Source organism: Oryzias latipes, chromosome 17 (genome assembly GCF_053564925.1).
Source record: "Oryzias latipes strain Hd-rR chromosome 17, Olatipes_Hd-rR_3.1".
Classification (NCBI taxonomy): Eukaryota; Metazoa; Chordata; class Actinopteri; order Beloniformes; family Adrianichthyidae; genus Oryzias; species Oryzias latipes.
The window spans coordinates 35382440-35394404 of record NC_136253.1 but is presented as its reverse complement, the minus strand read 5'-3'; the positions used below and the strand labels follow the sequence as shown (position 1 = coordinate 35394404).

Here is an 11965-nt window from a genome sequence, read left to right as displayed (position 1 = left end):
GCGATGTGTCTGATCTGGAGCGTGTGCAGCAGCAAAAGAAGAAATTACAGCAACCAACATTCAGTGGGTCTGACTGAGGATTTCAGAAGTGAGAGCCTGAAAAGACGAGGTTCAGGAACCCGTCAATGATGACCTTCAGGAGTTTAAAACGGCAGCCTCCGAAGTGAAGAACAAGACATTTGAGATGTTTCTGTTTATGTGTCTCAATCCTCCCTCAGGGTGGTTTTCATGCTGCCGTTCTCTCGACGTTCAGGTTCACGGTCGCCCGTCTTTTGACGGAGCTGTTTTCCTGTTTGGCCTCTACGCCGCTGCTTTCAAACAAACATTACTGAGCTTTTAGAAAAACCGAAAAACTGTGGACAAAAGAGAAATGTGCCTTTGAAAACAAACATCTTCACCTGACGTTTTGCATGCATAGCAGTGAGAGAAGCAGAGCTGCCTTCCTCCTCCTGACGGCCCGTCATGATCAAACCAATATGGTTTTAGAGAAAACAGATCCACCTCATTGGCTATCATTGATGCTGTGAAGGAAATCACAAACGTTCTGGACAAAAAGAAATATGCAGCTGGAATTTACATTGACTCAAAAAAACTGGAAGTGTCTGGGATAAGAAAACTAGCACTAACTTGGGTCAAAAGCTATTTAGTGGGAAGAAAACAATTTGTCAACATTGATGAATTTACAGCAAAGAGATGAGTTGTGGTGTCCCACAAGGATCAATTCTGGGCCCGCTGCTATTCAATATTTACAAAAATGACATATTCAATGTTTCAAAGCTTTAGAAACTCATTCTGTTTGCTGATGACACAAATCTATTCTATTCTACAGACAATCATAGGGAACCTATCAATGTGATGAACACAGAGTTAACCAAAATAAAATCATGGATGGATTACAACAAATTATCTTTGAACCTAGATAAAACCAAAGTGATGTTTTTTGGTAACTACAACGCAAATAAAGAGCTCTCAATTGAAATATTTAATTGAAAGTGTTACAGAAATCAAATTCTTAGGGTTTTTTATCAATGACAATCTAAGTTGGAAGCAACACATCAGACATACAAACTAAAGTCTCAAAAGGTATTTCAATCATAAATAAATCTAAACATATATTAGAATAAAACAGTAGATAATTATTGTACTGTTCTTTAATATTACCATATTTCACCTACTGTATAGAAATTTAGGGGAATATTAATAAGAGTTCCCTACATCCTCTCTTTTTATCACAATTGTACATAAAGCCGGATATATTGATCATACAAACCATTTATTTCAATATTCCAGACTTTTAAAACGTTAAGACCTTGTGGATTTTTACACCGCACAGCTTCTATACAGAGTCAGTGGGGAATCGTTACCATTCAATATCCAGAAACAGTTCTTAGAAAATGAAGGAGGAACAAACTGAGGGGATGTAGGAAGTTCAAGATCAAACTGTTTAGAACCACAAAGAAAAGTTTCTGTGTGTCTTTGTGTGGCACTAAACTCTGGAACGGGTTCAGTAATGAGCTCAAACAATGTTCAGATGTTCAGATGTTCAAGAAAATGTATAAAAAAAACTCTGATTTAATGATATAAAGATAAGAGTTAAGGATCAATAGGTGATTGAATAATTCCAAATCCATGAGTGAACTTGATTGTGGTGAAATAATCAAAGCTCTTTTAATTACAACCAATGAGTTTTACATTGTAATGTGCAATAATGATTACTGACATGTTTAGATTACAATCAATAACTATTGATTTACTTTACTTGATCTGCAATGTGTAGCAATAATTACTGGTTTAATGTGATCACGTGTTCTAATAATCAATGATTATTACATAATGGTTAATATTACTGTTTACTGAAATCATGAATGAATGTTTTCTGAAGATAATCAATCATTACTAGACACTGGATTTAGTAACTTGAAAAGAATCTATTGGATCAGAACCGGATTAAAACACTGTAAAACTATCAAATGAATGAACTCAGTGGGGGGGGATTACATAAAATCCCTTTTTCCTGCTGTTTTTCAAGCAATAAATGAAGCTCTACTTAACTCTAGTAATTGATCACCGAATGTAATTAAGCAAATGTGATTAAGGTGTCTTTTTTTGTTTAATTTCTGTTTTTTTAATCTATGCATTTTATCATTTCTGTAACGAGTTTGATCAATCTGTTTACATTATTAATTGCGTTGACTACAATACTTGAAATAAATCAACAAATCAAATCAATCAAATCAGGTGGGTTCACTTGCACGTCGGATTCAGGCGGACGATGACCCTGACGGCTGTGAAGAACAGTAATGGGACCGAACAGCAGATGGAGAAGAAAACGCTCATCAGATTAACTGCACTGACAGATCACATCTAATCTGAGCAGAAGTGGGCCAACAGGGAGGAACAGTCATTAGAGAACTCCTGACCTCCTTTACAGAAACTTTCAGAGAAATTTAAGCTCCATGAAAGACAGACTGGAAGACTTGGTTTGAACCAACTCCGATCCGAGGACGGCAGTGAGTTTGCTTTGAAGCTGCTGGCTCATCCCTCAGTCTTGGCTCCCATAAGCAGACCTCTTATTTCCTTAAGTGCCAGTTTCTCATCTGATGCTGCAGCTCTTAGAGAGCATTGTGTCCGTGTTGTCCTGTAAATCACTTAACAGATCCTTCCAGCTCCGGCCATGCAGACGGAGATGACGTTCCTCCTCGGCTCTAAAGGGAGATTTTGCTTGGCATGTGTGTAAAACAGGCAAGTCAGTACAAAAACAACACCTTCAGACATGGAGGAACACGTTCCGCTGCATGAAAAGGTGTTGCTGAATGTCATCGGTCACTGGGCCACATCGGGACGTCGTCGGACTCCAGACGTCATCGGTCTTAAGCTGTGTCGTTATGTGGGCTTCATCGGTCTCCGGACATCATTGGTCTCTGGAGGTCATCGATCTCTGGACGTCGTCGGCCTCCAGACGCCCTCGGCATCCGGACGCCGTTGGTCTCTGGACGTCATCGGTCTCCGGACGTCATTGGTCTCCGGACGTCATTGGTCTCCGGACGTCATTGGTCTCTGGACGTCATCGGTCTCCGGACGTCATTGGTCTCCGGACGCCGTTGGTCTCTGGACGTCATCGGTCTCCGGACGTCATTGGTCTCCGGACGTCATTGGTCTCCGGACGTCATTGGTCTCCAGAGGTCACCGGTCTCTGGACATTGTCGGTGTCCAGACGTTGTCAGTCTTCAGACGTTGTCAGTCTCCGGACATAATGGGTGTCCGGATGTTGTCGGTCTCTGGACTTCATCGGTCTCTGGACTTCATCGGTCTCCGGACATCTTGTCGGTCTCCGGGCATCTTCGGTCTCCGGCCATCTTCTGTCTCCAGACGCCCTCGGCCTCCGGACGTCGTTGGTCTCTGGACGTCATCGGTCTCCGGACATCATCGGTCCTAAGCTGTGTCGGTCTCTGGATGTCATTGGTCTCCAAATGTTGTCGGCCTTCAGCTGCGTCGGTCTCCAGGCATCATCGGTCTCCAGACGCCTTTGGTCTCCGAACATCAACGGCCACCAGATGTCTTTGGTCTCTGGACGTCGCCGGTCTCCAGTTGTCAACGTTGCCTGGACGTCATCAGTCTCCGGAAGTCATCGGTCTCCGGACGTCGTCGGCTTTCAGACGTCGTCGGTCTTCGGACATCATCGGTCTCTGGAGGTCGTTTGGTCTTCGGACGGCGTCGGTCTCCGCTTGTCAACGGTGTCTGGATGTCATCCGTCTCCTGACATCTTCGGCCTCTTAATGTCGTTAGTCTCCAGGTGTCGTCCGTCTCCATCCTATATTTCAACTCTGTGTGTTTGGCAGCTTCCAGTCCATTTCAGGTGTTTTTTGCCTTCACCCTTGATCAATGCAGCTCCTCCCTCTACTGGACATCCTTCACAGTCCTTCAGCTCCTCCAGACGTCATTCCCCTGAGAGCTCAGACCTCCTGCTCCATTGCATTTATTACATCACGCGTTCACGCGGCAAAGGATGAAAATCAATCCATAGGAAAGGAGGATGTTTCAGTCGTTATATCAGAGCCCTGACTATCATTCAGTCTTCTTTCTTTCTTTTCTCTGAGGTGTTTTCTGATTCTCAAATGTAAAAAAAAGAAAGAAAAAGTGAACGTTGTAATGTCGAGCAAAATCCAAGATTTGCACTGAACTTTTGGCTCCACGGTCAGTTGCTTTCCTGCAGAACCATAAACCAAAGCTTTTCCACTCATTCAGCATGTTTTAGGTAACAGCCAAGGCAGTACTTTATCTGTCTATGTTTTCCCCTCCTTCATGATGATCCACAGAGGTACGGATGGATTTGTCTTCTGCTCGGCTTACATGTGCTGCATCATTCTGAGGCGGTTAAAAACCGCTCCGTCAGATCAAAGACAACCGTCTTAAAAGACACTAAAATGTTTCTGACGGTCTTTGACTCCCAAAATCCAGATGATTTGGGTTAAATCTGATTGTTAATAATAAAAATAATTCATTTTATTTAAAAAGGACCTTTCAAGACACCCACTGACTCTGTATGGACAAAACACAACAAGTTAAAGTAAATTATTTAGGAAAAAGCAACAGTCTATGCTCCTTCATCATCATCATCATCATAATCATCATGTGACACTTTGCTGCCCTCTGCTGTTTTGTTAAAAAAAAAAAAACCTCATGTACCCAGAATGCCCCCCTCCTTCCCACTTCATCCACTGCCTGCACCCCCACCACCCCATTTTACAGACATTTTTTATAATAATAATAATAAACTTTATTTGTATAGCACCTTTCAAAATAAAAATCACAAAGTGCTTCACAATAACACACTGTAAAACACAGAATACAGAGAAAAGTAAAAATATGCTATTAAAATTATAAAAGATGTGTTTTAAGCTGATTCTTAAAAGAAAACACTGAGTCAGCAGATCTGAGGCTGAGAGGAAGGGAGTTCCAGAGCGATGGAGCCACTGCTGCAAAGACTCTGTCACCTTTAGTCTTTAACCGGGTTCTCTTAACAACCATCAGACCCGGGTCACATGACCTCAGGGACCTGCTGGGGGTGTACGGCTGCAAAAGGTCTTTTCTTTGGACCGGTACTTGGCTATTGAGAGCTGTGTATGTCAAAACCAGAATTTTAAAATGCACTTGGTAGCGGATGGGGAGCCAGTGCAGCTGGATTAACAACGGGGTGAACTGAGCCTTGGGGGACACCAGAAGTGATGGATGCAGAAGAGGACTTGAACTTGGAAAATACAACAGAGAAAGATCTACCCGTCAGATAAGAGAAGAAGCAGTTTAACGCAGAACCAGATACCCCAACCCAGTTTTTTTAGCCTGTCCAAGAGGACAAAGTGGTCGACAGTGTCAAAGGCTGCTGTCAAGTCCAGTAGCACAGAACATTTTCCTGCATCACTCTGCATCAGGATGTCATTGGTGACTGAGTATCGCTGTTTCAGTGGAGTGAGCTCTGCGAAAACCTGACTGAAACGGATCTAGAACTGCCTTTTTTCACCTGCGGAATATTGCTAAGATCAGAAATATACTTTCTAAGAGTGATGCTGAAAAACTCATCCATGCATTTGTTACGTCTGGACTGGATTACTGTAACTCCTTGTTAGCAGCGTGTCCTAAGAGTTCCTTAAGAAGTCTCCAGCTTGTTCAGAAAGCAGCAGCTAGATTGTTAGCTGGAACTAGCAGAAGAGATCACATCACTCCTGTGTTAGTTTCGCTCCATTGGCTCCCAGTTGATTCTAGAATCAAGTTCAAGATCCTCCTGTTAACCTAGAAGGCCTTACATGGAATGGCCCCGTCCTATATTAAGGACCTCATAGTCCCTTACCAACCAATCAGAACACTTCGCTCGCAAAATGCAGGACTGCTTGTGGTTCCTAGAATTAGTAAAAGTACGGTTGGAGGTAGAGCGTTTAGCCACCAAGCCCCTGTCTTATGGAATAAACTCCCAGCTCATGTAAGAGAGGCCGACTCAGTTTCTACATTCAAAGCTAGACTGAAAACATTCCTCTTTGGACAGGCTTATTGTCAGACTAGTTAGTATTCAGAGATTATTTAACTTAATGTTAGTTTGTTTAAATTAAACTTAATAATAACTATTTCTTTTAAAAGGCTGCTAGAAGTTGAAGCTGGGGTAACTATGGTACACTGGGGTTCTGTCCTCTTTCCTGTTTTTACTTCTACCCTTCCTCTTCTCTATTCTTGATCATAATTTATCATTTAGTTCTCCATGCCTCTGTTTGGTGCAGTGAGATTCATGTATTGTCCCTCTTTTCCTCTCCCCTCCTGGGGAGTGGGAGTGCTTCCAGACTCCAGTTGGCTCATCCGTGCTCCAGTTCCTGACCGTTTACCTCGCTTCTGCTCCTGCTCCTACACCTGGCTGTGGATCCTGCCTCTGGCTCATCTCTGGCTCGTCTCTGCTCTGTACCTGACCGAGTACCTCGTCTCTGCTCCTGCTCCTACACCTGGCTGTGGTTTCTGTCTCCGGCTCGACTCGCGCCTTTGACTGTCCCCACAACCACGGCTGGATGAAGCTCGTCTGCTGGACTTTTATATATGTAGTTGTAGATTTAGATTAGTTAATTCTTCTCTAAGAGTTCTGGTAAATCGCCTGTCCGTCCTGGGGGAGGATCCCTCCTTCATGTGGGCACCCCTTAGGTTTCTTCGTTTTTTCCGGAATCCGTTTTTTTTGGGAGTTTTTCCTTACCGCGAAGGGGGGTCTAAGGGCAGGGATGCCAGTATAGCTTAGTCAGTTTGTTAGTTCATTTTAGTATTTTTCTATTGAACTCTTTGTATTCGTGATCCTTTTGAGTTCATGTTTTACTTCGAAGCCCATCGAGACGACTTGTTGTGATTTTGGGCTATACAAATAAAATTGAATTGAATTGAATTGAAAAATTGAATCTAAAATGCCATGACTGTAGAGAGCAGTTGTAAGTTGTTTAGCAACAACCTTTTCTAAAATTTTGGACATGAATGGAAGATTAGAAATAGGTCTAAAACTGCTCAAGAGGGAGGAGTCAAGCCCGGGTTTTTTAAGGAGAGGTAGAACAACAGCATTCTTAAAATGGTCAGGGACTTGACCAGACAGCAGAGACGAGTTAATTATTGTCAGGACACAGGGACCGATGGACAGGAAGACATCTTTGAACAGAGATGTTGGCAGCACGTCGAGAGAGCAAGAGGATAACTTCATTGATCCAACTAATCTGGCTAGCTCAGGTAGAGAAACAGGTGAGAATGTGTCTAAAATCACAGGCCGAGGTGGACTAACAGAACCAGAACCAGCTGTGTGACACAGAGAGCTGCTCAAAGATCTGACTTTGTCAATAAAAGATGATAAAAACTTATCACAATCATCATTTGAATGGATGGGAACAGCAGGGGGACTGGGCATCACAATATCATTAATGGTGTTGAAAAGCACTTTAGGATTACCTCTGCTTTTGGAAATGAGATTAGTGAAATAAGCAGCCCTCGCATCTCGAACTGCACTGTTAAAAGAAACTAAAAGATCCTTAAGATGAAGTAAATGAACATGTAAATGAGTTCTTTTCCATAAACGTTTGGTTTTTCTGCAAGATTGTTTCAGACGCCGAATGCTTTCGTTTATCCAAGGGGATACTTTAGAGACAGGGGCCAGTCTGGTTTTAATGGGACAGACTTCATCTAAAATAGAATGACAGTAACTATTAAAAGTGCATAATAACGAATTAAAATCTGTGCACAGAGAGAGGACCAGATTGAAAGCGTTAGAAAAGGCCTCAGCCGAGGAGGAGTTAAACATGCAAGAGCTAACTTCTCTACATGCAGCCTGTGGGGGGGCTCCTAAGCGTGCCTTAACCCGTGATGTTTGTTTCCATCAACGCAGATAGCCATGTAAGAATCTCACTGTGTTTGATCGTGCTGCATTGATAAGCTCGCCGCATTGTGACGGTTACTATGGTAACAGGGTTGGAACAATGTTAAAGAGGTCAGTGCTTTTTGATGGAACAGGCCTGTGCTAGAACCTGAGGGGGGGGGGGGCAGCTGAGTCAATAAAATTTCACAGGAAGTTTTACACAGAGACAGGAAGTGGACTTTTGGACTTTGATGTCACACTTTCAAGGTGGCGTCTGCGGTTTTTCTCGAGCCTTTGATGTTTCTGTTGATCTATTTCTGAACCAGGTTATCGCATTTACACAAAATCAAATGTTCACACATGTTCACACACGAGTCCACAGATGCATTCATGCTAGACCGTCGAGTGTTTCGGCAGCAGCTGCTGAAAGTATCTGCACATCCTTTCAGACACTAAACAAACCCTCTGCTGCCGATTCCCTCCGGAGGAAACCTGATCTGTTCCTCTGGGATTCTTTTCAACTCAATATTGGGAAGAAATAAACTTTTTTCTTTACATGGTTGACTATCATCCAAAACAATCCGGTTTTTCTGGCGCGGTAAATGTCAGACGTAAAGGAGGGATGCCGGTAATTCACAGTTACAGATGATGATAAAGGCCAAAGCGGTGAAAAGCCCTTAACTCCTGCAGCCGTGGCGGCACATAATGGACACAGGCTTTTCTGAGCCAGCTACCCCATTAGCCCGGGCTAATGCACCCACATCCCCGCCATGCGCTGTCCATCACTCTGCTCCAGCTCTGGTTTCATTTGAGAGCCTCCTCATCTCTCTGAGCTCCAGGAAGCTCCACAAAAACAACCGCTGGAGCTGAACGGGCTGGAAGGTGGAGCCGCTTCCTCCCAGTCTGAAGCTGTTCTCCATCAAAGCAACGCCTCAAGTTCAACATTTCTGTTGTTTTCAGAGAAGTGTTTGGATGAAAGCTCAGCAGTGTGAGGAGGACATACGGGCTGATTTCCTGTGAGCGTGACGGGGGTTCTCCCTCAGAGGAGGGCCCGTGGGTGACCCCGCCTGTGACCCCCCCCCGCCATGTTAAATGGAGCGGGCGCATTAGAGGGAAGTGCTCCTGAAGGCCGCTTTTCTCCACCGCCGACCTGCGTCAAGCATGTGTGGAAGCTCCGCCTATCAGGTTACAGCCGGCGTGCAGAGGAGGGGGGGGGGTCATGCTGACGGACACATGGGACCGAGGGGAGCCGTTCAATTCCTCTGCTTTGTTACCTGCAGCAAAAACGTACTAACAGGCGGAGAGCAGAGAGGAGCAAAGGGATTTCTGAGACAGGTGACAAACTTGAAGTCTGTTCTTTCAGCTCATGTTTCCTTCAGAAACACAATCTCACTTCTGAACCTGACAGCTGTTTTTTCCTGCACTGCTGAAAGGATTTTTTGACTATTTTTTGTTGGTTTGGTCATTTTGGGTAGCAGCAATAACAGTAGCCAAAAACAAACATTTTTATCATTTTTATAAAGTGGTCAGATTTGGGTTCTCCAGGGTCCAGCATTAGATCCTGAAAAGGAAACTTCAGAAAGCAGAATTTAAACAAAACGATACGTCTGTTTCCTCAGAAAGTTTCTGTTTGTCTCTGAGCAAAGTTGAGCTGCACAGATGTATTTTCTTCCATGTGACTGAACTGTGTTCTGGAGCCACATTTGGGTTTGGATCAGAAGATCTCCTCTGGAGCGGTTTCAAAGCTGATCGTTTCCTCTGAAGCTCCTGTTTCACCTAATGCCTTTCTGCCTCATTTTCTCTCCCCTTCACAATAACAAGGGTGACGCACCATAGCGGGGCAGATAAGTACATTCCAGCAGTGGGGTTAGTAAATTCCACACCTGTCCCATCCTCCTCCTCCTCCTCCTCCTCCTCTTCCTCCTCATTTGAGCCTCCCTTCACACTCGCACGCCTCTCAGTGAGCAGAGAGCAGTTCTGCTTTGCTGAAGCCAGGAGGCGAAGCGGAGGAGGAACGAGGAGGCAGCAGCCGCCCTCCTGCCTCACGCTGCTCCCCCAGGTAAGATTTGAATCTTTAGAGCCGTCAAGAAAACATTTTACGTTTGTCTTGCTTGGTTTTTGCTCAGGAAAGTGAGAACAAAGGTGGAAACAAGACTTTCCCGACGTTGTCTCCATAACAGGAGAGCATCAACTGCAGCAGCAGAACCTCCTTTTGTCTCCACAGGTGAGGAGGCGCATGCGGAGGACAAAAGCAGCAGCCGCCTCTCCTTTCCACAAACAGGCTGGAGCCTGACGAAGGTCCTCCACTGCTCAGGTAACCGCACTCAGACACCGATACCCTGCAACTCCTCAACCATCGGGGCAGGAAGACCTCAGTGGAGGGAGGGGGTTCCAGGGGAGATCTTTGGAAATGTCCACTTCACAGATGAAGCCGCAGCCTCTGCCGCCGCCGCCGCACTCTGACACCTTCACCAACAGAAGCTGCAGGTCAGACCGGCTTTGATGTGAAGCTTCCAACTGGAGAATGAGGCGTTCCCACTGACGTCAGGACGGTGCTGTTCTGGAGAACCAAGAGTTTGTTCTGAAACCTGAGACTGAGGCCGCCCACGAAAAACAGAAGAAAAGCATCCATGAAAAGGGAGAAACAATAGCTGCGCTCCAAGCCTATAATCACACCTGGCTGCAGTTTGCACCAACAGATTTCCCCGAAGGAGCTTCCATGCAGAGAAAAACCTGATGAAGAGACCCAAAGCCGACCTTTCTCTGGTAAAAGCAGAGCTTTGAAAAGCCAGCCTTTCAAGTTCTAAAGTTTCTGTTTGCTGTTCCAGGAGGTTCCTCTCTGCTGTCGCTGCACATTTGGACCAAACGCTTCTGCTCTGCTTCCTCTGAACCTGCAGCAGATCCACAGCAGGCAGGAACCAATCAAAACGTGTACTTCCACCAGATCTACTTTTTAAACATCACAGTGACCATCATCAATATGCCGTTACGGCTGGACGTTACCGAGTGAGCTCCCAAAAATGTATTAGTTTGAGGGTCAAAGCAAGTTTTTGGGCATGGTGGAGTAGTGGTTGGCACTCCCTCGCCTTACAGTCAGAAGGTCCTGGTTCAAATCCCGGCTTGGTCCTTTCTGTGTGCAGCTGGCATGTTCTCCTGTGGGTTTTCCACTAAATTCCCCTTAGGTGTGCATGTGAGTGTGTGTTCCTGCAGCAGACTGACAGGCGACCTGTTCTGGGTAAAACCCTGCCCTCCAACAGTAGCTGGGATAGGCTCCAGCAACCCCATGACCCCAAGAGGGATTCAGCGGATTCTGAAGATGATAAATGGATGGATGGATGGATGATGATGGATGGATAATGGATAAGTGGATGATGGATGGATGGATGGATGGATGGATGGATGGATGGATGGATGGATGGATGGATGGATGGATGGATGGATGGATGGATGGATGGGTGGATGGATGGATGGATGGATGGATGGATGGGTGGGTGGATGGATGGATGGATAAGTGGATGATGGATGGATGGATGGATGGATGGATGGATGGATGGATGGATGGATGGATAAGTGGATGATGGATGGATGATGGCATTGAGGTAAAGGAACCAACCCCTCCTTCATAAATGACTATTTTCATTCACTACAACAATCAGGTTTGTTTTTGGGTCTTCAGTTCCTTCACCGGCGTAAGTTTGAACAGATCACTACATCAGAGATCCACTCTCACTGTGATCAACTGGGTCCTAAAAAGCTCTTCATCGTTCATGTAACAAAGTGCCTCTTCTTGCAGGAAAAGGAGGAGACTTGGGCTCAGATGCAGGACTTAGTTCATTGGTGAGCATTGAGCCACACAGGAATTGTTCACAGTGGCTAAGTTCAGTACCTGACCTGAAAGAAGAGCTCCGCCCTGACGGTAGGAGGTCACGCTGCACGTCACAGCTCCAGGAGAAAATGTGGAACACCGTAAAACTCTGTGCGTTTCTAAATCAGCCTTTTTTTAACGCATTGATGCTTCATGAAGTGAGAAGAAAAACTACCAACAGCTGACAGCTCTCCTGTTTCATGAACAAATCATCTTATTGGTTGAATCCCATAAATCTTTCA

General features: G+C 44.9%; 1 long non-coding RNA gene and 1 other non-coding gene across 2 annotated transcripts; both read left to right on the top strand.

Moving 5' to 3' along the window:
* The first annotated feature begins 866 nt into the window (after positions 1-866).
* LOC144986779 (uncharacterized) lies at positions 867-6654 on the top strand. Its single transcript, XR_013650623.1, has 2 exons — positions 867-6044; positions 6130-6654. It is a non-coding gene; the product is annotated as an uncharacterized LOC144986779 (long non-coding RNA).
* A 5011-nt stretch (positions 6655-11665) lies between these two features.
* On the top strand, positions 11666-11753 carry mir27d (microRNA mir-27d). Its single transcript, NR_107193.1, has one exon. It is a non-coding gene; the product is annotated as a microRNA mir-27d (primary transcript).
* The last annotated feature ends 212 nt before the right edge of the window (positions 11754-11965 follow it).